Consider the following 22,410-nt stretch of genomic DNA (forward strand, 5'->3'; position numbering starts at 1 on the left):
TTTCTCCACGTTCTCCAACGACACCAGAAGATAGCACAACGCTTCTTTGAGAAGACACGAGCGTCCAACAACCCCCTCCTCCTGAACCTGGGAGCACCACATCGCCCTCGAGAACGTCACAGGCGAACCGTTGCGCTGCTTGACCGTTAAAGCAAGCAACCTTAAGAAGACAATGCACTGAAGAGACAGAAAACCCCAATAAATTAAGTCAATACAAACGTCTCACACACTGCCCTGTAATACACACAAAAATAAAGAATAACAAATTCCCCCCTCCCCCCACAATCTTAAGCGGGAGGAAATGATTGGGTACCGAACCGCACAATAATCCTGGATTCGGTGTGGGGCGGCGGTGGGCGGGGACGAAGCCTATCCGTAGTTTCTATATGGCCAGTTCCATACAATACAATAGAATCTTCATGCTGAATACAGCGGTTGTCTAGCTTCAGAGAAGTTATTGAAACTGGCTGTGGTTGGTTGGTTGGAGGAAGAGACCAAACAGCGACGTCAGCGGTCTCATCGGATTAGGTAAGGACGGGGATGAATGTCGGCCGTGACCGAACTGGCTGTGGTTCTCTTGAAACTGGAGTACTAGAGATGCATGTGGTGGATCAGATTTTGGAGCTGTAGAAACGCATTCCGAGCCTTGTTGGCGATCAGAGAGCAGTTCAAATGAATTAACAGTTTCCGTTGGTAGAGTGGTTCATGACCGTGCTCCTCTAGCAGTTCTCGTCTACACAAAGCTGTCGAGGTCAGGTACTGATTTTTTCCCTCGGTTTTTCCTCATTGGCGAGCTTCGTATGTTGGCAGTGACAGCCGGAAATTTTTTGTTTCTCATAGCAGTTCCACTTGGTGGTGGCCTAACGGGTTGCTGATTTTCCAAATCCGGGAGCGGTACTTGCAAGGCGGTCGTGTCCTAGTCGTAATCCATTGCAGTGTCGGTTATCAGAGCCAGGTACGTTGTAGATGGAGCACCTGTTGGGTTGCCGGTGGAACCAGTCCAAGCCAGCCGGCTGGCGATCTGCCCATTCCGCGCTCGCGCTACAGTCGAGACGGCGTAAGAAGCCCTCATAGTTGCAGAGGGGTGGGTGCAGCCGCTTTACGTGCCTACATCAACCAATCAACGTTTTGCAGACTCCTCTAAGGCACAGCTCTATAGATAGCTATCGTTTCCGCCTGCACTTCTCAGCTGAAAGCTGGCGAAAGCGTGCTGTCTTTAGTGCGGCGTGCAGCCAGCTACACTAGTGTCGAAAATTAAAGCCACAAAGCAGTTTAAACAAGTGAGGCTAAAGTACACTCATGCTCATAAACTGAGGATAATTGCAGAATGTGGTGCCATACAACCTGGCACTACACAAAACTGGCGCTAATAGCATACGCACACAGGGAGCACACACGACACAGATCTGTAAGTCCACGGTATTGATGATAAGTTGAGAAAACCGTCCCGAAACACATGTGCTACAAAACGCCACTGTTTCCTGCGCATGTACCCCGACATCAGTATAGGACATGATCGATCAACATGCACACGTACAAAGGCCACACAACGGGTTGGCATACTCTGGATCAGGTGGTCGAGCAGCTTCCGGGATATAGCCTACCATTCTTGGAACAGTGCCTGTCGGAGCTCCTCAAGTGTCGTAGGGGTTTGAAGGCGTGCAGCGATACGTAGACCGAGAGCATTCCAGATGTGATCGATGGGGTTTAGGTCTGGAGAACAGGCAGGCCACTCCATTCGTCTGATATCTTCTGTTTCAAGGTACTCCTCCACAATGGCAGTTCTGTGGGGCCGTGTGTTATCATCCATCAGGAGGAAGGTGGCACCCACTGCACCCCTGAAAAGGCGTACATACTCATGGAAAATGACGTCCCGATACACCTGACCTGTTACAGTTCCTCTGTCAAGGTCATGCAGGGGTGTACGTGCACCAATCAAAATCCCACCCCACACTATCGAACCTTGACCTCCATAGAGGTCCCTTCAAGGACATTAAGGAGTTGGTGTCTGGTTCATGTTTCACGCCAGATGAAAGCCCAACGATAATCGCTGTTCAGACTGTACTTAGATTCGTCCGTGAACATAACTTGAGACCACTGTTCCAATGACCATGTACTGTGTTCTTGGCACCAGGATTTACGGGCTTTCCTGTGACCTGGGGTCAGTGGAATGCACCTTGCAGGTATCTGGGCGAATAAACCATGTCTCTTCAGTCGTCTGTAGACTGTATGTCTGCAGACAATTGTTCCAGCGGCTGCGGTAAGATCCCGAGCAAGGCTATCTGCAGTACTCCGTGGCCGTCTGCGGGCACTGATGGTGAGGTATCGGTCTTGCTGTGTTGTTGTACACTGTGGACGTCCCTTACTGTAGCGCCTGGACACGTTTCCTGTCTGCTGGAATCGTTGTCATAATCTTGAGATCACACGTCATTGCTGGCGTGGTTGTCCGTTGATCGGATTGCCATCTTCCGTGCAGAACACGATCGTAACGACATCTGTTGACAGTTTGTATGATTACATCGTCAATTAGACACAGGTCGGCGAAATAGCAGTCTGATGATTTAATTTTGGACACCAGTGTGTTTCCCCTGGTCCCCAGCAGAATGCATCGGTACTGAAACCCTTCTTGCGCTCCATGTACTACAGGCATCGATCCAAGATAGCTGTAGCTCGCAGCCGTTATCGCTATCAATTGTATCTGGTAGGGTGATATAATAAATATAGTATTCAAATTAAATTTAATGTACAAATACAAACTGGTTTATTCATATTTGAGTAAGAGGAAGCAGAGTTACGTTTCGCACCACCCTCAGTTAGGACAAGGAATCATTTTCTGTTTTCGACCAAATCATCAATGGTGTGCAACGCTATTATATACTAGATGCACTGCTGTTCATGCTATATATGAGAAACCTCCCGTTTCGTTTTGAGAAAGTGGAAATAATTATCTTTGCGAACACTGCAGTGGTAGCCGTCGAGCTGGCCGGGAATGCACCAATACAAAAAGCACAAAACAAAAGGTTCACTATAATTGTTGACATTTTATATGACTTAATATAGAAGGGAAGTTCATGTGTTTCATTAGAAAGTAGGTTGTAGCTTCCATAAAATTACTTTACAATGGCTTTCTTGTCTACAAGTCAATGCTACAATTTCTTTATATTCACTAATAGCTGGTAGAAACAGCCACGTGCAGCTGTCGAGTTGTCACTACTGGCTGCTGTTACTTTGGCGAAATCAGAACACATGAATGCAGAAGTTAAATATTTTGAATTGGAGCTTCTGAGCATATTATCCTAAATGCAGAACCATCGACAGACTCAGACATCAAGTACGCTTATAAAAACGTGACTGCATCACTGCTGTGTCAAGATACGGTAGTGTAGATAATTTCGAATTACAAAGTTCATCCAAACGCACGTCCACGTATCCACGTGCCTGAATCTGACGTACTATTTAAATGCAGTGCCGTAGATTGAATTAAATAAGACTGCGACATCTCGCATACCATGATCACCCTTCGCTGTGTTGATATGCTCTAGCGGATATTGGATCTCCCAAGTAAGTGCCAAATATGACACGGAGGCAGACTTCTCGCAGGGAGTACCTTAGTACTTGCGAAGCACATAACCGTGACTTTTTATGTTAGGCTGTTCTTTTGCCATAGACTGCCTCATTTTTCTGTCTAGCTGCTTTTCGAATAATTATACCACTCACGTTTCTAAATGATAATTAATTGAAACCCTCAGCTGCCGACAGGTGTTGTTGATATATCTCGATGGGGACAGCTGAAAATGTCCGCGATCTCCCGCTTACGTGGCAGACGCTCTATGCATCTCAGCAGAGCCTCTGCCATGTAAGCAGGGGATCTTAGGTTCGAGTTCCAGTCGGGGCACACATTTTCAGGTGTTCCCTTCGAGGTAAATCAACAACACCTGCCGGCAGCTGAGGGTTTCAATTAATTATCATTTATTCTAGAGAAGCTGCACGGTCGTCAATGGTATCTCGTCTTTCGACAACAGATACTGTCTTCATATACTCACGTTATAATTAAACTTGCTCTTTAATACATAATTGCGGTTACCGATTGCCTGAATTTCAGAGGTAATTTAAAAACACTTCATAATGACTCCTATGTCTGTAACACAGATACCACATAGCATGGTTTCACCCAAAGTCTACTTATCAGAGACGAATTAATAAAAATTCATGTCCTCTTTCATGAATAGTTACGACACCATTTTCTCCATCTGTGTAACGTGCTGAGTACAATGGCAAAGACCCGGACTTCTCATTTCAGTTAAAGTATTGCCTCAAATCAGGTTGCATCAAAGATATTAGAAGCTGGATCTTCATTTACAAGCTGTTCGTTCAAAAAATGGTTCAAATGGCTCTGAGCACTATGGGACTCAACTGCTGTGGTCATTAGTCCCCTAGAACTTAGAACTACTTAAACCTAACTAACCTAAGGACATCACACACATCCATGCCCGAGGCAGGATTCGAACCTGCGACCGTAGCAGACGCACGGTTCCGGACTGCGCGCCTAGAACCGCGAGACCACCGCGGCCGGCCTGTTCGTTCAAATGGTTCAAATGGCTCTGAGCACTATACGACTTAACTTCTGAAGTCATCAGTCGCCTAGAACTTAGAGCTAATTAAACCTAACTGAGCTAAGGGCGTCACACACATCCATGCCCGAGGCAGGATTCGAACCTGCGACCGCTCCAGACTGTAGCGCCTACAAGCTGTTCGCAAGAAATACAAACCTCCCAGTCGCCAATGAAATGAATGACTCCGACAAGAGATCGCTTTGGTTCTTATTATTTGAATTATTATAAACACAATGTTATCACATAAATCCGTAAGTTGATATTAGTGATGAAAGAAACCAATGCAGAAAAATATGACCTTCAGCGAACGTGAGTTTGTTTAATATTCTTTGATTCCAGAACTAACAGGTTGTTACTGGTGTGTACATGTAAGGAGAGTTCAAATGAAAATCTGTTTTAGCTAATCACGACAATATAAATTAACTGTATAAGAAACTGGATATTGAACGTATACGTGTAAAGAGAATTTGAACGAGTACACTTGAGTTCAGTCATTATGAAATGATGATCTTTTCAATTGCTACTTCTCTACTAGGAAGTGCACAGCGTGTGGTATTCTATCCTCCCTAGTTAAAAGTTCAAATAAAAAAGAGATGGATCAAAATAAATAAACTGTATTAACATGAACGATAACTGTGGAGAGGCATTATTTCATTTATTAAACAATTTGTCGCTTAAGTGGTGTCCTTTACTAGCTGTGCTTTGTTGATGTGAGTTCGAAAATTCTGCATCACTGCATCGACCATTTCTTGATGAATGAGACCACTTTTCTTCCTATACTGCATTTCTTAGGGCTGGACAAGGCTTCTGCCGATGTTTAAACACCTCGGCCTTAAGATGCCACCACAGACAAAAATCTCAGGGTGGGCGTCCTGGCCGCAGGAGGCCGCCACATCACGAAATCAAGCGTCCAGCAGACATTTGTCTCGGCACTTGGGCAGAAATCTGGCCTCTGGGAGCGGTGGCTGCTGAAACCATACCTGCTCAGTCTGCAGCGCAGTCATTCTTGGTGTAAAAAATGTTGATCACGTGAGAGCGTCTTCGACAGGTCCCTCTTCAAAAAAAAGTAGGACTCCTAGAACCGCGCACCGTACAGTAACACAGCCGTTATGCAGTGGTTTCTCATGATGTTCACGAAGGTTATGACAATGAATGCACCCTGATTAGTGAAAATGTGCTTCAGCACCGAAAAGGATTGAAACATCTTTAGGAACATTTTCAGGGATGTTTCTACATGACGTCACAGGGCCATCACAATCACGTTCAAGCAATTGTTGAATAACGACCATCTTGTACGGATAATATCGCAAGTCCTGTTGCAAATTTCGACCCCTCTCCGATCAGATACCTGAAAAGCTCCAGCGTGTTTTAGAGCGGATCTCTTTGCAGACTGCTGAAATTAACGCCTCACTGAGGTAATCTTTTCAGTAGTTCTGGCGCATGGTGTCCTTTATCCTCTTTTTTTAACCATGTCGTCGCTTGCTCTTAACTTTGATATCCAATCTGTAACTGCTCCACATGCAGGTACACGGAAGCGTCTACGGAAAGCACGCTGGACAGCGACAACGGAATAACCGTTTTATCAGCGTAAGCACGTTCTTCACCCGTCCGTTACATGTTTGGAATTGGTTATAGATTACAATTTTCACCAATTTAATGTCGGTTGCTTGTATTCATTGCCCTATTCAGCCCTCCTTGTCTTCATTTATCTTTTGCTAAGGCAAAACGAGTAGGCAAAACTCCTCGCTCCGCAGATATAATTCATTTTAATACATTTTCTTTCTTTTGATCCGCCAGTTTTTATTCCAACTTTAAATCAGACAGTATATTTTGCCACACCTTATATTACTTTAGACAACTACAATATGGCAGGAAAACAAATTAGAAGCAGCACAATCGAGGTAAGTTGTAAATAACAGATTTGTAAGATCAAAGTGAAAACTTTTGTCATCGAACCAGTTTCTGTTGTCAGACGCTCTCGTGGTTGTAGCCGAGTTCTCACGCTGACACAGAGATCGAATTGAATAAACAAAAGTTGTACATTATTGTGTTGGAACGTGTTGCACAGTAACATATGTCAAGCGTCAACTTTCTCTACGGGACAGTTCCGTTCATACGGTTTTTAAAGTACTCGCATGGTGTATGTTTGGTTCAGATGGATTAACGGTAATTTTTTGCTTTTAATGGTGAATCACCACAGGAAATTAATCAAAAGTTGTTGAAAGCTTAAAGTAAGTTTTCGCCTTAATATCCATTAGGTACGTTATGGACGACTAAATTCAAATTTGGTCATACTTTTCTTGTGGGTGATGAAAGTGATGGGCTTCCTTAAACCGTTGTGCAAGATGGGTATCACACATTTTATATGTGTTTCTTTAGGTAAGACACGAGTCCACATCAGTTCACTCCAGAGACGAAACAGCAGTCATGTAGTCGGTGGAAGCCAGTGACTGTATCAATAAAGGTGAAGTCTTTCAATCGCCGGAAAGCAAATGTACAACGTTTCCTGAGAAGTTAGAGTTTTTAATTACCTTTCGAAAGGTAAAATAATAGCTGGGGAATATTATCAAGTCTCCTCGACCAAGCATGACGAATAAAAAAAACTTGAGAAAGGGCCTGGATTTCATAGATAAAAAAGAGACTTTCTACGTAAAGATAATGCAGCTCCCCACAAAAACACTTTTCTCATTCAAAAAGTGGCGATTCGAAGCTGGATCTTTTGCACTGTTTACCAGATCTAGCAGCCTCTTACTACCAACCATACCTAAATTTAAAGAAACTTTTAGCTGGAAAACGTTTCAATTCGAATGAAGAGATTATGGCGGCTGTAGACGAACGTTTTATACACCTTCCATAATCATATTGCGAGGAGGATATTTTCAGACTGGAAAAACCTTGGTGAAAGTGTGTTAACCTGAAAGAGGATTACATGAAAAACTAAGTTAATATCTGACTTATGCCATGCTATTGGACGGCCGAGAAAATTTCACATTTGTAAACAATTCTTTAATTTTGTTAATCTCTCTCTCTCTCTCTCTCTCTCTCTCTCTCTCTCTCTCTCTCCTCCTGGAATATATAAAAGTATAAACATGTTTATCAGGCAAAATGATCTTATTTCATGTTTGCGCACTGACGCAAATGAAAGTTGTTGGGGGCGTTGGTTCTGCAATACAACATATTATTATGTGTGGCAGTTAGTTCACAATCGAAGTTGTCAGTGAGACTGAATCAATACTTAATAAATATTAGTACTTAAGATAAAACTCATTTGACGATAAATGTTATGAAAGTATTACAGGCACTGTACTACTTTGTCCATTCTACTAAACCTCATTTTCACATTGAAGGTAATTCGATGGGATGAATGTCTATATTACTCACATTTTCATTTAAGTAATAACATCCACACGTGAGTTATTGTGAAAGTCGTGATTCAAACACCAAATTGTAGCTTCTGTGGTCACGAAATACGAAAATTACTGTGGTAAAAATTGACAGATTAACATTTCTTGTAACATATTTTCGTACGCGCATTTGACATAGAGCTTAATTGCGTATTTGCAGCCCATGCTTGAATTCTATTTTTCTACAGTAATCATACCGGCCTCTTACAAAGAATATTTGTTGAAAGTAAGCGGTGGTCTGTCGAGATACAGCTCTCTAAGCAAAGGGTTTACATTTCGTTACCTTATGTTATTAGATTGATTTCAGTGCATTAACTGAAGTTCTGCGAGGATGACGCAGCATAGAATGAGAGACCCGCTCAGCTGTGTTTACACTTTAATAGTTGATTGCAGTCACTTTGCCTCTTAATTTGAGGAGACTACTCAGATACTTTCGCGAGAGGGTTCAACGTCAACATTAACAAGCGTTACATCGCAGTATTCGTCTTTTCAAATGCTTCTCAAAGTTACAAAGTTAAAAAAAACTATATGTGCTGCAGTATCTTGAATGAAACACGGGTTAGGTATATTAGCTAAATAATGAAATTACGAGCCCCGCGCTTACTGTCCGATATATTGAGCCGTTCAGGAAATGAAATAGGTGTTACGCCTGGAGTGTATATAAACGAGCATTACGTTCATCTGTCTATGGAGCTGGAATGGACCTTACAACGACCTACAGTCAGAAGCAACCTCTGCCAGGCGATTTAGATGATAATTATGCAGCTTTGGGGAGCCTGTCAATACGTCAGTAGCTGCGTACTGTGACAGAGTAATTACAGAGAAACGCCGGGCCGGTACTTCGGAGCTGTTGATAGATTCATGAAGCAGACTAAGCACTGTGAAGCAGTGGCGCACTCGCGCGGTGTTTCCACTTCGGCGCCACAGATCCGAGCACAGCCGAAGTAAGGAGCGTCTCCACTAGACAGGCAGTGTCAAACGAGGCGTGAGACGCCACCAAGTACTTTCAGCCCGAGGGATGGGGAGGATTCTTGCACCTGGTGGGCGAGCGGCAGCGATTTATTCAAAACTGGTTGAGGGGCGAACCGCTTGTTTAAAATTAAATCTGCCGACAGCCACGCTAGTTACGGCACTGATCAGGTCCAGAAATCGGTGTTTTTTCTGCAAATTATAAAGTCGCTTTTAGCTGAACAGGAGATGCTTCGTGGGAGAAAACTGAACTGAGAAATGAACTGGACATTTGCAACTGAAACGAGTCTGTCATCAATCAAATTCGTGTACAATGCTTCTCTTCAAAACAAATGTAATTCGTAGAGTTAATAGCAAATTAAAAATAATCCTCAAGTGATTCAATTTAAGAAGGTTGGTGTTGTTGGATTCTTTTCGGTTTTACTCTGTAACTACCGGGTGATCAGAAAGTCAGTATAAATTTGAAAACTGAATAAATCACAGAGTAATGCAGATAAAGAGGTACAAATTGACACCAAAAAAATGTTGAAATGGCTCTCAGCAGTATGGGGCTTAACATGTTAGGTCATCGGTCCTGTAGAACTTAGAACTACTTAAACCTAACCTAAGGACATCACACACATGCATGCCCGAGGCAGGATTCGAACCTGCGACCGTAGCAGTCCCGACAAATTGACACACATGCTTGGAATGACATGGGGTTGTATTAGAACCAAAAAAAATACAAACGTTTAAAAAGTGTCCGACAGATGGTGCTTCATCTGATCAGAGTAGGAATAATTAGCATAACAAAGTAAGACAAAGCAAAGATGATGTCCTTTACAGGAAATGCTCAATATGTTGACCATCATTCCTGAACAATAGCTGTAGTCGAGGAATAATGTTGTGAACAGCACTGCAAAGCATGTCCGGAGTTACGGTGAGGCATTGGCGTCGGATGTTGTCTTTCAGCATCCCTAGAGATGTCTGTTCGATCACGATACACTTGTGACTTCAGGTAACCCCAAAGCCAATAATCGCACGGACTGAGGTCTGGCGACCTGAGAGGCCAAGCATGACGAAAGTGACGGCTGAGCACACGATGATCACCAAACGACACGTGCAAGAGATCTTCAACGCGCCTAGCAGTACTTTTTTTTTTTGTTCTAATAAAACCCCATTTCATCCCAAGCATGTGTGTCAATTTCTTCCTCTCTATCTGCATTATTCCGTGGTTTATGAAGTTTTCAAATTTATACTGACTTTTTGATCACCCAGTATATTGTGAGGCATAAAATATGAAATGCAAAGATTTCATTACAGTATACTTCAGTCGCTAAATTTTTACTTTTCCTGAACACATGAGCACACGTTTCTATGTTGTTTATGAAGGAGTAGTTTTCTAGTATCATGGTATGTCCGGAAGCAGACTACCGGAAATTAACTGGCGGCCGCTGATACATACCGAGTAGTACTGACAGTAATCTACGACCGGTCAGGCTGCGCGCAGCAACGCCTCGTCTTGGCTCTGTCCGCGCCCGCGCAGCTACTGTTCTCAGCTGTGTCGCAGACAGCGACGACACGGGCAGCTGACGCAGTAGCCAGCTCGGGTCCCGCTGTAGCGAGCTGCCTAGACAGAGCGTGCCGTACTCACCGCGGTCTCGCGCCGGCTGCTGCGCGTCGCCTAGAGCCTGGCCGGTGTGCGCTCTGTGCTGGATGCGCCGTGTGTCGCTGCGAGCCGCCGGCGTCCACTGCGCGCCGGTCGATAGCGGCTCGCCACCCGGCACAGCCAGCCCTCGCCGCTCCGCGACACAACACGGGCGGCGCGGGACGCCAAGGGCGCGCATGCGCGCTGCGCCCAGCCCGACAGACGCGCGGCCCGGGACGCCGTCTAGCGCCGCGTCATCGGGGCCGCCCCACCCCACCCCACCCCACAACAGCTGAACGGTCTCGCGTGGCGCTTGTCTAGTTTCGGCGCGCACAGCCTACAGTATCCTCCAACGCAAGCTGGCATCTACAGGGTGAAAACACTGTCCAGTGTCAGTCTCTTCACGGATGAAGGGGCTAAGGAATCAGTACTTACAGTTACTACACTTACAGCTACTACTACGTGATCAGGCCCAGTGGACCGCACGCATCTACAAATTTCCTCCTCCACTGTATTCAGTCCATTGCCGCTATCCACTATTCGTCCACATCTAGTGACACTTGGTGTAAATCTTCATGGAGTGCATTCATCCAACGCGTCTTGGGTCTCCCTGGCGGTCTTTCCTGTAGGTGTGAAATCCAGGATCTTCCGAGGCCATCTGTGATCCTCCATCCGGGATACATCTACATCTACATGTATACTCCGCAAGCCACCCAATGGTGTGTGGCGGAGGGCACTTTACGTGCCACTGTCATTACCTCCCTTTTCTGTTCCAGTCGCGTATGGTTCGCAGAAAGAACGACTGTCTGAAAGCCTCCGTGCGCGCTCGAATCTCGCTAATTTTACATTCGTGATCTCCTCGGGAGGTATAAGTAGGGGGAAGCAATATATCCGATACCTCGTCCAGAAACGCACCCTCTCGAAACCTGGCGAGCAGGCTACATCGCGATGCAGAGCGCCTCTCTTGCAGAGTCTGCCACTTGAGTTTGCTAAACATCTCCGTAATTCTATCACGGTTACCAAATAACACTGTGACGAAACACGCCGCTCTTCATTGGATCTTCTCTATCTCCTCTGTCAACCCGACCTGGTACGGATCCCACACTGATGAGCAATACTCGAGTATAGGTCGAACGAGTGTTTTGTAAGCCACCTCCTTTGTTGATGGACTACATTTTCTAAGGACACTCCCAATGAATCTCAACCTGGTACCCGCCTTACCAACAATTAATTTTATGTGATCATTCCACTTCAAATCATTCCGCAGGCATACTCCCAGATATTTTACAGAAGTAACTGCTGCCAGTGTTTGTTCCGCTATCATATAATCATACAATAAAGGATCCTTCTTTCTATGTATTCGCAATACATTACATTTGTCTATGTTAAGGGTCAGTTGCCACTCCCTGCACCAAGTGTCTATCCGCTGCATGGCTGGCCGACTGCATTCGTTCCTGCTATGTTGGGCTGCTGGTATAGTTCCTCAATCTCTTGGTTGTATCTGATCCTCCATTCCCCTGTATCTGCATCCAGAACCAGACCGAAGATCTTCCGAAGCACTTTTCTCTCAAAAACAAGGAACTTATGGAAGTCCTGTTTCCGGATACTCCATGTCTCACAGCCATATGGAACAACAGGCTGGATCAGGGTTTAGTACAGTCGAATCTTGAACTGTCTGGAGCGACATTTGGACCAAAGCTGTTGTGCTAGGGTATGTTAAGATCGGTTTCCTGCTTGTATTCTGGCATTGATCTCTGCTTCACATGCTGAGTTCTCAGTGAAAAGTGCCCTTTTCCACTTTTCAGTTTTCACTGCACTTACAAGAATAAATTATTATTAACATCATTTTACTGTTGTGCATTTACCTGTAACGGGCGTAAAAAAAAGTATTCCACATTTTTGGGAAGGGTTAGTAACCAATAAAATAAGATTTAAAAATGTGCAGTAAACATCGTCTCACGGGAAAAACCAGCAAGTGTCATCACCCGATTTCCCAGGAACTCCTCTCAGTGGAAGAGAAGTCAAAATAAGCCAACACGTGTCGAGTCTTATCCATACATATTTGACCGTTTCTGAAAGAAACGACGCTGGAAGTTTTCGAAGTGTTTTCTAGTTACTTTATTTATCTTTTACTCTGGGATATTCTCAGAACCTCAGAGAGGATATAAAATGTAGTCTGGAAATGGCAAGGAAAGCGTTTCTGAAAAAGAGAAATTTGTTAACATCGAGTATAGATTTAAGTGTCAGAAAGTCGTTTCTGAAAGTATTTGTATGGAGTGTAGCCATGTATGGAAGTGAAACATGGACGATAAATAGTTTGGAAAAGAAGAGAATAGAAGCTTTCGAAATGTGGTGCTACAGAAGAATGCTGAAGATTAGATGGGTAGATCACATAACTAATAAGGAGGTATTGAATAGAATTGGGGAGGAGAGGATTTCGTGGCACAACTTGACAAGAAGAAGGGACCGGTTGTTAGGGCATGTTCTGGGGCATGAAGGGATCACAAATTTAGCATTGGAGGGAAGCGTGGAGGGTAAAAATCGTAGAGGGAGACCAAGAGATGAATACACTAAGCAGATTCAGAAGGATGTAGGTTGCAGTAAGTACTGGGAGATGATGAAGCTTGGACAGGATAGAGTAGTATGGAGAGCTGCATCAAACCAGTCTCAGGACTGGAGACCACAACAACAACATTCTTAGAACGACCTGTTGGTCAGTGGCGGAATTGTTGGACCCTCCAGTAACGTAGTCGAATATCCCAGCGCTCTTCTACCACAGTGGGCTCTTTTTGTTTCCGGTGCCTCTTTGCCACCTGTGCGCTTGTTGTTGACAAAGACGGTCTACACCAAGTTGCAACTCATCCGCGCCCCCAGTCTCAGAGAACGGAAGTACCCGTACTACAGTTGGCGGAATACACTCCTGGAAATTGAAATAAGAACACCGTGAATTCATTGTCCCAGGAAGGGGAAACTTTATTGACACATTCCTGGGGTCAGATACATCACATGATCACACTTCTCAGTCACACATCTATTACTTAATATATGTGTGTGTGGTATGTTTCGCGCTACAATGTTTTTAAATTTTTATTTTTGATGTCTCACACCCATGTTAGTTATTATATTTTATTCATATATTTGTTCTTCAAGAAGGTATGGTGCTTTGCCTTGTATGGCACTGATCATAGAAACATCCGAAACGCACATATTCCAAATACCAGAAGCTTCACGTGAAGTTTGCCACAGTGACCTTTATTTGTATGGATTTCACCCGGGGAAGAAGCGTCGTTAACGATGGTGAAGATTTCGCGCATTCGCTATAACTTCGCTGCAGATCATGCATAACGGATCACTTTTCAAAAAAACTGAAGCTTGTAATTGATTATGAATAAAGATACACTACAGAAATTTCACTGAAAGCGATTTCAAATAATTTTTGCATTCTTTTAAAATCTATTCATCTTATATGCAATTAGTTGACGAACAAGGACTTCATGCCAATATACACTGGAAAACATTCTTGTAGTAATTTTCTACAGACATTGGTATATAAATGAAAAACTAAAATAAAAGTGATAAACAGGTTTCCAACACGGTGTGCAGAATTAAGAAGCCGCAAAGCTACCCACTGTGGTGCCATTTCGTCTGAGGATATTCCCAGGTAAGAGGCAGACAGAGTACCTCCAAAATATTTCGAAAAATCTGACTGTCGTTTCCTCAAAAACAGTATCTGCGGATAAGCTGAGAGTCACGTGTTCGCTTACTTTGACTCCTCTTCTACTGAGCCAAGTTCCCGGAAAATCGGATTATGCCATTTGCGGTGTTCTCCGCGTCAAATGCATACTTTAAGAGGTATGAGCACTTTCTCATCTTCGCTACTGTAAAACACATCTCTTCTGCTGCCAGCTCTTTACTATGGCCAACGACGTACAGAATTCAGTAAACAGATGACACATCCCTCTTTTATTGTCCACGGATACGGCGTGCAGTAATTATCTGCTGGTGTTGTTACTGTAAATCGTATTCACAGTTTTGGGTAAGCGCAGCGCATACAGTTAATTATAATGAAATCATTCTGTGTTTTGATAAGTGTATGAAACCAGAATGCGATTTTCACTTTGCAGCGGAGTGTGCGCTGATATAAAACTTCTTGGCAGGTTAAAACTGTGTGTCGAGACTCAAACTCGGTACCTTTGCCTTTCGCGAGCAAGTGCTCTACCATGTGACCCAAGCACGACTCACGCCCCGTCCTCACAGCTTTACTTCTACCAGTACCTCGTATCCTACCTTCCAAACTTTACAGAAGCTCTCCTGCGAAACTTGTAGAACTAGCACTCATTCAGGAGTCTCGGTCCGGCACACAGTTTTAATCTACCAGGAAGTTTCAGTGTATGAAACGCTTTTCACTGTCGTTTTAACTTCGCAATTACTCATTTGTTTCCATAATTCTAGAGGTCGTCATAGTAAAGAGCTTGCACTAGACGAGATGCGTTGTAGAATATCGAAACTGAATAGCTGTACAGATATGCTTATCGGAGACCGTGTTTACTGGACATTTTTTCTTGCTTTGGTCCATACTTCTACCTTTCAAACTACTTAATACATTTTTTAGCTTTCTTTACATCCTTTTAGATCGATCATCGTGTATTAGGCAATTCCACTCGTCGGTACTTCTCCGTGTATTTCGGTATTACGGTGCTGGTTGCTACACGCCTAGACGCAAGTTTGATAGAGTGAGACAGTTGCGATATGTGTGTGTGTGTGTCGACACAGCTGGGCAGGCCGCTGTGGCCTAGCGGTTCTAGGCGCTTCAGTTCGGAACCACGCTGCTGCTACGGTCGCAGCAGTAGACTTAGTAGTTCTAAGTCTACGGGACTGATGACCTCAGATGTTAAGTCCCATAGTGCTCAGAGCCATTTGAACCATTTTCGACACAGCTCTCCCAAGTACTTCCAGCTTGGCGACGCATTGTTCTGTTAACTTCTCGGCGAACCTACAGGTCACAGATTGTATGCACTGATCACCAGCTGGGTTGTTGATCGTGGGCGACCCCTGCAAGATATTCATTGTTTTGTGTCTCTCGATAGCGCTGAATGTCCGAACGACATCGCTGCGGCGTGCGTAAATTTAGTGGGGGGGGGAACTTCCAGTGCTGACAACGCTTCTACTGAAAAATGGCAATTCGTGCACATGTTAAATCTGGAATGATTCTTTGAGGAATGTGAACACACTGAACAGTATACTCACGCCACACGGTCACGTTCGCACAGTGTGCCACAGAGAACTGCACTGAAAATTGAGTTTAACTTTTACCTGCATTACTTCGATTTCCTGAGGTAAAAATAATATTGGGAAAGAGATTTCCCATAAAAAAATTCAAATTGTGCAACTCACGAGGATGGTGTAAAACGTTTTTGAGCAAGTGAGTGGATACACGTGAACAGGTAGATGCCGACTTCTTAGCTTTCGGCTAGGTGTACGACACAGCATCATATTGTGAATCGATAATCAAGATATGATCGTAATGCATGGTTTCACAGGTACGTGATGTGCTAAAACTACGAGGGTGTTTTTTATCAAGTACCGTTTTGAAATTTAAAAAGACGTGCTAAGATATCTCAATAATTTTATTTCTACATGAAAGCCTGTACCTTAATCTACGCACTGACGCCATTACAGTCTGATTCTTCCTTGTTTACGTTGTGTACTGAGTGTTAAGATGCCTCCGATAATCGTGAGTCCCGCCGAGTGTGAAGTACGGACTTTTATAAGATTTCTTAGTGCTGAAGCCCTAAAAGCGATAGATATTCATCGTGATATCTGTGCAGTTTACGGAGAAAGTGGGTGAGAGCAATTAAAGATGGCCGCACAAATGTGCATGATGAGCAACGGAGTGGGTGTCCTTCTGTCGGTAAGGAAAGTTTGCTCCAGGACAATAAGGTGAGAGAAAACAGACGCTGTTCGATTTCCTTTTTGCGGGATGACTTTCCTAATGTTTCTCGTAGTGTTTTGTATGGCACTGTGACCGAGCACTTGAATTACCAAAAATTGTGCTCACGTTGGGTACCGGAAATATCGACGGATATGCACAAAACCAAATGTTTAGACAGTACACTGACTTTCCTTGAGCGGTACCAAAACGACGGTGATGATTTCTCAAGCCAAATTGTTACGGATGATGAAACATGCGTGGTCTACGTCACACCAGAATCAAACAACAGTCCATGGAAGTTGAGCAAGAGCATCGTTTTGCTGCAAGACAATGTCCGTCCGCATGTGGCGAATCAGACCAAAGATCTCATCACATCTTTTCGATGGGAAACTCTAGATCATCCTCCGTACAGACTCGATCTTGCGCCCAGTTACTACCATCTGTTCCTGCACTTGAAGAAACACCTGGGCGGTCAGCGTCTTCAAGACGATGACGAAGTCAAAACAGTGGTGATGCAGTGTTTAACAAGTCAGGCGGCAAACTTCTGTGAGGAGGGTATTCAAAAAGTGGTACAACGTTATGACAAGTGCCTCAATATAGACGGAAATTATATAGAAAAGTAGATTAAGGTACAGGCTACAGGCTTTCATGTAAAAATAAAATTATTGAGATATCTTAGCATGCCTTTTTTTAAATTTCAAAACGGTACTTATTTAAAAAACACGCTCGTAATTTCTGATTGCTAGAAACCAGTACGTTAAACTCCACACAGAGCATTCAACAGAAACGAGAATAACATAGAATATTCGCCAAAGAGGCGTAATAGAACAGCTAATTTTCTTAATGTACATAATCACTTTTCCAGATTTGGTCATCAACACTGTCAGATTGTTCGCTGACGATGGTTGTGCGAACAGGAAAGTATCGTCAGTCGATGATGGAGTGTGGAATCGCAGAACTACTTCGATAGTACTTCCATTTGGTGTATCAATTGGAAACTCAGTTTGAATGTGTAGGATAAATGCAGAATAATGCACCAAAGAAGGAGGAAGCACCCTTTAAGTCGAATTATAGAATCAGTGGTAAAATTGTGGCGTTCGTTACATGGTTGCAGTACATAAGAAGCTATGCGAGAGGAGACAAACACGTAAAATTAGCAACATAAAAAGCAAATGAAAAACACTTTTTTTTTTGTAAGATTTCTGGGAATACCGTGGAAACTCTGAAGGATACAATATGCAAGATGCTAACAGGAGCACTTCTGGAGAACTGCAAGTAGGTGTGACAGCACTGATTCAGAATTTGCGCTGCTATACGTGTGACAGGATAGTAAAGCCCGTACTGTAGCGCCATAGATTCTCAGGGTACTTAAATGGCAATCTTTAGCAGAACGGCGACTTTGTCTTGCAGACGTCTGTCTGTTGTAATTACGGTGGACCAGGTACCTGAGAACTCGCACAGTAATTGAACACTGGTAGTCACACTATGGCGTCACCTACGAACTTTCATAGAATACATAGATAGGTCTGAGCAGGAAGAGAGCGCCGCGCGGGATTAGCCGAGCGGTCTCAGGCGCTGCTGTCATGGACTGTGCGGCAGGTCCCGCTGGAGGTTCGAGTCCTCCCTCGGGCATGTGTGTGTTTGTGTGTGTTTGTCCTTAGGATACTTTACGTTAAGTACTGTGTAAGCTTAGCGACTGATGACCTTAGCAGTTAAGTCCCTTAAGATTTCACACACATTTGAACATTTATTTATTTATTTATTGCGGAACAGAGCGACACAGTGGTGTATTTGCAACATTGAAAGAAACGATGTCTTAAACATGAGTATGTTTCTACTCATAAGGCCTTCAGTATCATTATTTGGACCATGGCGCTGTATCCATGGTGTCTCAAACCATTTGGGTCAAATCGAAACAGTTGTAGTGGGTCCACAACCAGTCGTATAGAGACAGGGAACCAATGGTCAGAAATGCTTACTAATTGTGTTATGAACATGCACAGAGTACGCCACATAACAGCCATGTGGCTCAAAGTAACTGTGCTCAAAGCGACAACCTTCAGTTTCAGTGCATGTACTGCAATTGCGCATCCAGTTCTGCCGCACTCTCGCTGAAGTCCTGGGTGTCTGTCGTACGCTGGAAAGGGCAGATGGTGATAAACTGTGTACTCCTGACCACCAGACAGACATACTGCACACAGCTTAGCTCATAACACGTATGTCTTATGACGACCACATGCATCGCACTGGTGCATTAAACTGTGCCACACGCATACCACCATTCCTGGTACCAGTTTCCATTGCATCATTCAGCATGTGATGTGTCCATGGTGAAGTGTGTTAGGTATACTGTGCATGAAGCATAGGCATGCATTTAATGTATACTGCAGAACGATGTAGTGCCCATAAAGCTGCATGAATGTATAGAGAATGCTTTTGAAACAGGCATGGAAGAAGTTTATCTCCATGGATACCAGCTTACGAGAGACGGGGTCGTTTACACCACAAACAGGTGGCCAGTGTTCACGCCAAAGACATGTCCGTACACTAGACTTTGAGGAGATGTTGGATTGTGTGGTCGAACACCCAGCAATAAGCACCCGTCAACTTGTCCATGAAATGCACAGTCCGTAAAGTACAGTGTGGAGTAGGTATTACACCTATATGATAAAGAATGTGTGCAGGCACTGGGACCAACGAATTTTGAGCCCCATATTCACTCCTGTCAACGGACTATCCACCACAGCACTGTAGCTCTGGCCGGCCGCGGTGGTCTCGCGGTTCTAGGCGCGCAGTCCGGAACCGTGCGACAGGTTCGAATCCTGCCTCGGGCATGGATGTGTGTGATGTCCTTAGGTTAGTTAGGTTTAAGTAGTTCTAAGTTCTAGGGGACTGATGACCTCAGCAGTTGAGTCCCATAGTGCTCAGAGCCATTTGAACCATTTTTGAACTGTAGCTCTGAGCTTCGTACAGTTTTTATTGTTCATAGATGAAGCCTCATTCACCTGTGATGGTGTTTTCAGCAGCAGCAACAGCCTTGTCCAGAGTGGGCACAGTCCTATGCCACCCACATCGATAGCCACCAACAACGGTTCTCTGTAGGTATGGGCGGGCACTGTCCAGGGTCACCTAACAGGACCTTATTTGGTTCTTCCCGATTTGGCTGCTCCACGTTACTTGGTGTTCCAGTGTCATATGCTCCCACACTGCTTGGAGACTGTACCCCTTGTTCACGAAAGGATGTGGTTTCAACACTACAGTGCATCAGCCCACTTCCATGGATTGGAAGGGTAAGTCCTGCCCCATGTCCAGCGCAATCGCTGGCTCTCACATTTCTGGGCATTCTCCTCTAGAGTTATGTCAAGACGTTGGTGTGTGAAACCCCAGTAGAAGCGGATGAAGCCCCCTCGCTAGCATCCAAGCTGCCTGTCTCTGGGTACAACGGGCACCAGGGATCTTTGAGAGAATTCGGCAGAATTTCATGCGCCATTGCCATGCATGCATTCACACTGGCGGCCATCACTTTGAACAGTTGCTATGAGCTACTTTGCTGTTATCTGGTGTACGCTGTGTATGTCCATAACACAATAGATATGAACTTTGTACCATTGGTTCCTTATATCAACATAAATGGTTGTGGACCCACTATCACCTGTTTGTTTGACCCAAAAGGTTTGAGAGATCCTGTATATCATCCAGCAAAGATAACTGAAGACCTGGCCAGTCACGTGTACCCCTGGGAAACAGGGAGTGATTCTACATTCCATTATTGTTACAGATGGATCGCTACCACATGCTTCACATCTATACGCCAGTATCCTGTACAGTGTCATCCTGGTTATTGCCATGAATTCGATAGGCACTTTTTGGTTATTAAGTGCCCATTTGAAACAATAAGAAAAACGAAACGTAAAGTACACATATATTAACTTAGCAACAGTATCCAAAGAACTACCTTCCGCGAAAATGTCGATAGCTCCCTCAGCTGTGTTTATCTGTTCGTTGTCTGTCACATTGTCTGTATGTACAACAATTTTAAACGTTGATCGGCTGTTTCATTTGACAGTAGTAGTCGTAAACAGTGATGTTGTCGACATTTATTCATAATGTAATGTGTACCAGTACAATTTTCATCAACATTTATCACTGTGTGCTCTAATTATACTGCTTGATTTTTTGTAAACATCTTATGTAGGATGCTATTTCTGCAACTACGTATAAGTTTTCATTTGTACATGGTGACTTGTTTATTTTGCCACCTTGGAAGACAAAATACTATGCATAGATTAATTTCTTCACTGTTACCACTGAAGTATAATACTGTGAGATTGGCAATGATGGAATCTCCTTATTAGTAATATCGCAGAAATTTCTGATAATACATTTACTTGTATCCTCAATGCAACATTTCTGGTTTGCTTTTCATTGAGATAAATATTTGAATATTTTTCCACTCAGTATCATATCCGTCTTTCCATAATGTGTATAAAATCGACCTTCTTAACTACAATAATTTGGTTGGACGTTTCGTCACCTTCTCCATCGGCGGTCGCTCCTTTCTCATTTTCATCGTCAGAAAATTTAATGACATCCAGAGCAAGATGTCGCGCAACCACTTTTCGCGTTTACCCTGTGATATAACGCTGCACATTGCTCCCGACTGGAACGTGAGTGTACCTACTCAAGTGAGCAAATTACGATCTGCCGCTACCGCCTCTATGGTTCGCTTTATCCAGTAATGCATACATTAAAATAATGTTTGTAAGCCAGTGAACATCTCCTGATGTGGACTGTGATGCCTGACATGTGAAACGTGGTTTTCTGTTAGCGATGCGTCAGTAAGTCGCTCCCTGCGAATTCGTCGATAAGGCAGCCATAAAGTAATCGGCACTATCTCTTTCTCGATATGTGCTGAATCTCGTGACGTTTTAGACAGAATGCCTGTCACAAAAATTTGCCATATCCTTCAACCTTTTACAATCACTTATAGAATTATCAGATACCTGGTGATTATAATTAAAGCACAGTTACTCGTGGAGGTTCATTGTGTGCTGTCTGTAGTTATCGTATGGTAGCAAAACTTGGAAGATTTGCTAAGGCGTTAATGCAAAACCGATTTACGCTGGAAATAAATTAGTTTCAAGCGTGGCCACTATATGAAAATCCGGCACTGCACGTTGCTTGTATGACAGTGTACCATCCACTGTCATCTGACAAGCCATATGGTGAATGAACAGTATGGCTACCAAGAAGAGAGACCACACGCTATTAGTGAAACTGTTTTATGTGAACTGCAGGTGTTAGGGTGCTGCACTGAGAGAGCATCGCCGACTGATAGGTTGGAGGAGAGGCCTGATGTCGTCTAAGTTTAACGAAATGAAATGAAATTCGAAAATGCGGGTGAGTTTGGTGTCGCACTTGGACGAGGAAGGCGTGCTATGCCAGTGGAAGTTACTGACGATGTTGCTGTGGTGTAAATGATGGTGCATCACGTGTTCCGTGTAGTACCAGTACTCGTGCATCGTTATGAGAACCGTGCATCCAATGGTCAACGCTACGGAAAGTTTTGCGGTCTATTTTGCACTGGTCCCCGTACAAGATCCAGAACCTCATGATTCACAGCAACGTTCTGAATTTACTGTTCGGTTTCTGGCACGGATCGAAGTTGACGAAATGTGGCCGGGCGGTAATCTATGGAGTGACACACATTCTGCCATAGCGGCACCACCATTTAGGATAGGGAAAGTTAGTTTTGTGGCACGAGTTACAGCCAGGTGCTGGCCGAATTGCAGTAAGTTAGGCTGTCCATCGGTTGCGAAGTGGAATGGAGGCCATAGGGCTGTCGAACCGCTGAAAAGAGTAAAT

The 22,410-nt window shown here is 44.0% G+C and overlaps 1 protein-coding gene across 1 annotated transcript in view; it reads right to left on the reverse strand.

Annotated features, from left to right (window-relative positions):
- LOC126355669 (frizzled-5-like) overlaps window positions 1-10,652 on the reverse strand; it is a 1,025,468-nt gene extending 1,014,816 nt beyond the window's left edge. Inside the window, exon 1 of the mRNA XM_050006033.1 lies at window positions 10,431-10,652. The gene's annotated coding sequence lies outside the window, so the exon portion shown is untranslated. The remainder of the gene's footprint in view (window positions 1-10,430) is intronic.
- Window positions 10,653-22,410: the final 11,758 nt, after the last annotated feature.

This window comes from Schistocerca gregaria, chromosome 3 (assembly GCF_023897955.1).
Source record: "Schistocerca gregaria isolate iqSchGreg1 chromosome 3, iqSchGreg1.2, whole genome shotgun sequence".
Lineage (NCBI taxonomy): Eukaryota > Metazoa > Arthropoda > Insecta > Orthoptera > Acrididae > Schistocerca > Schistocerca gregaria.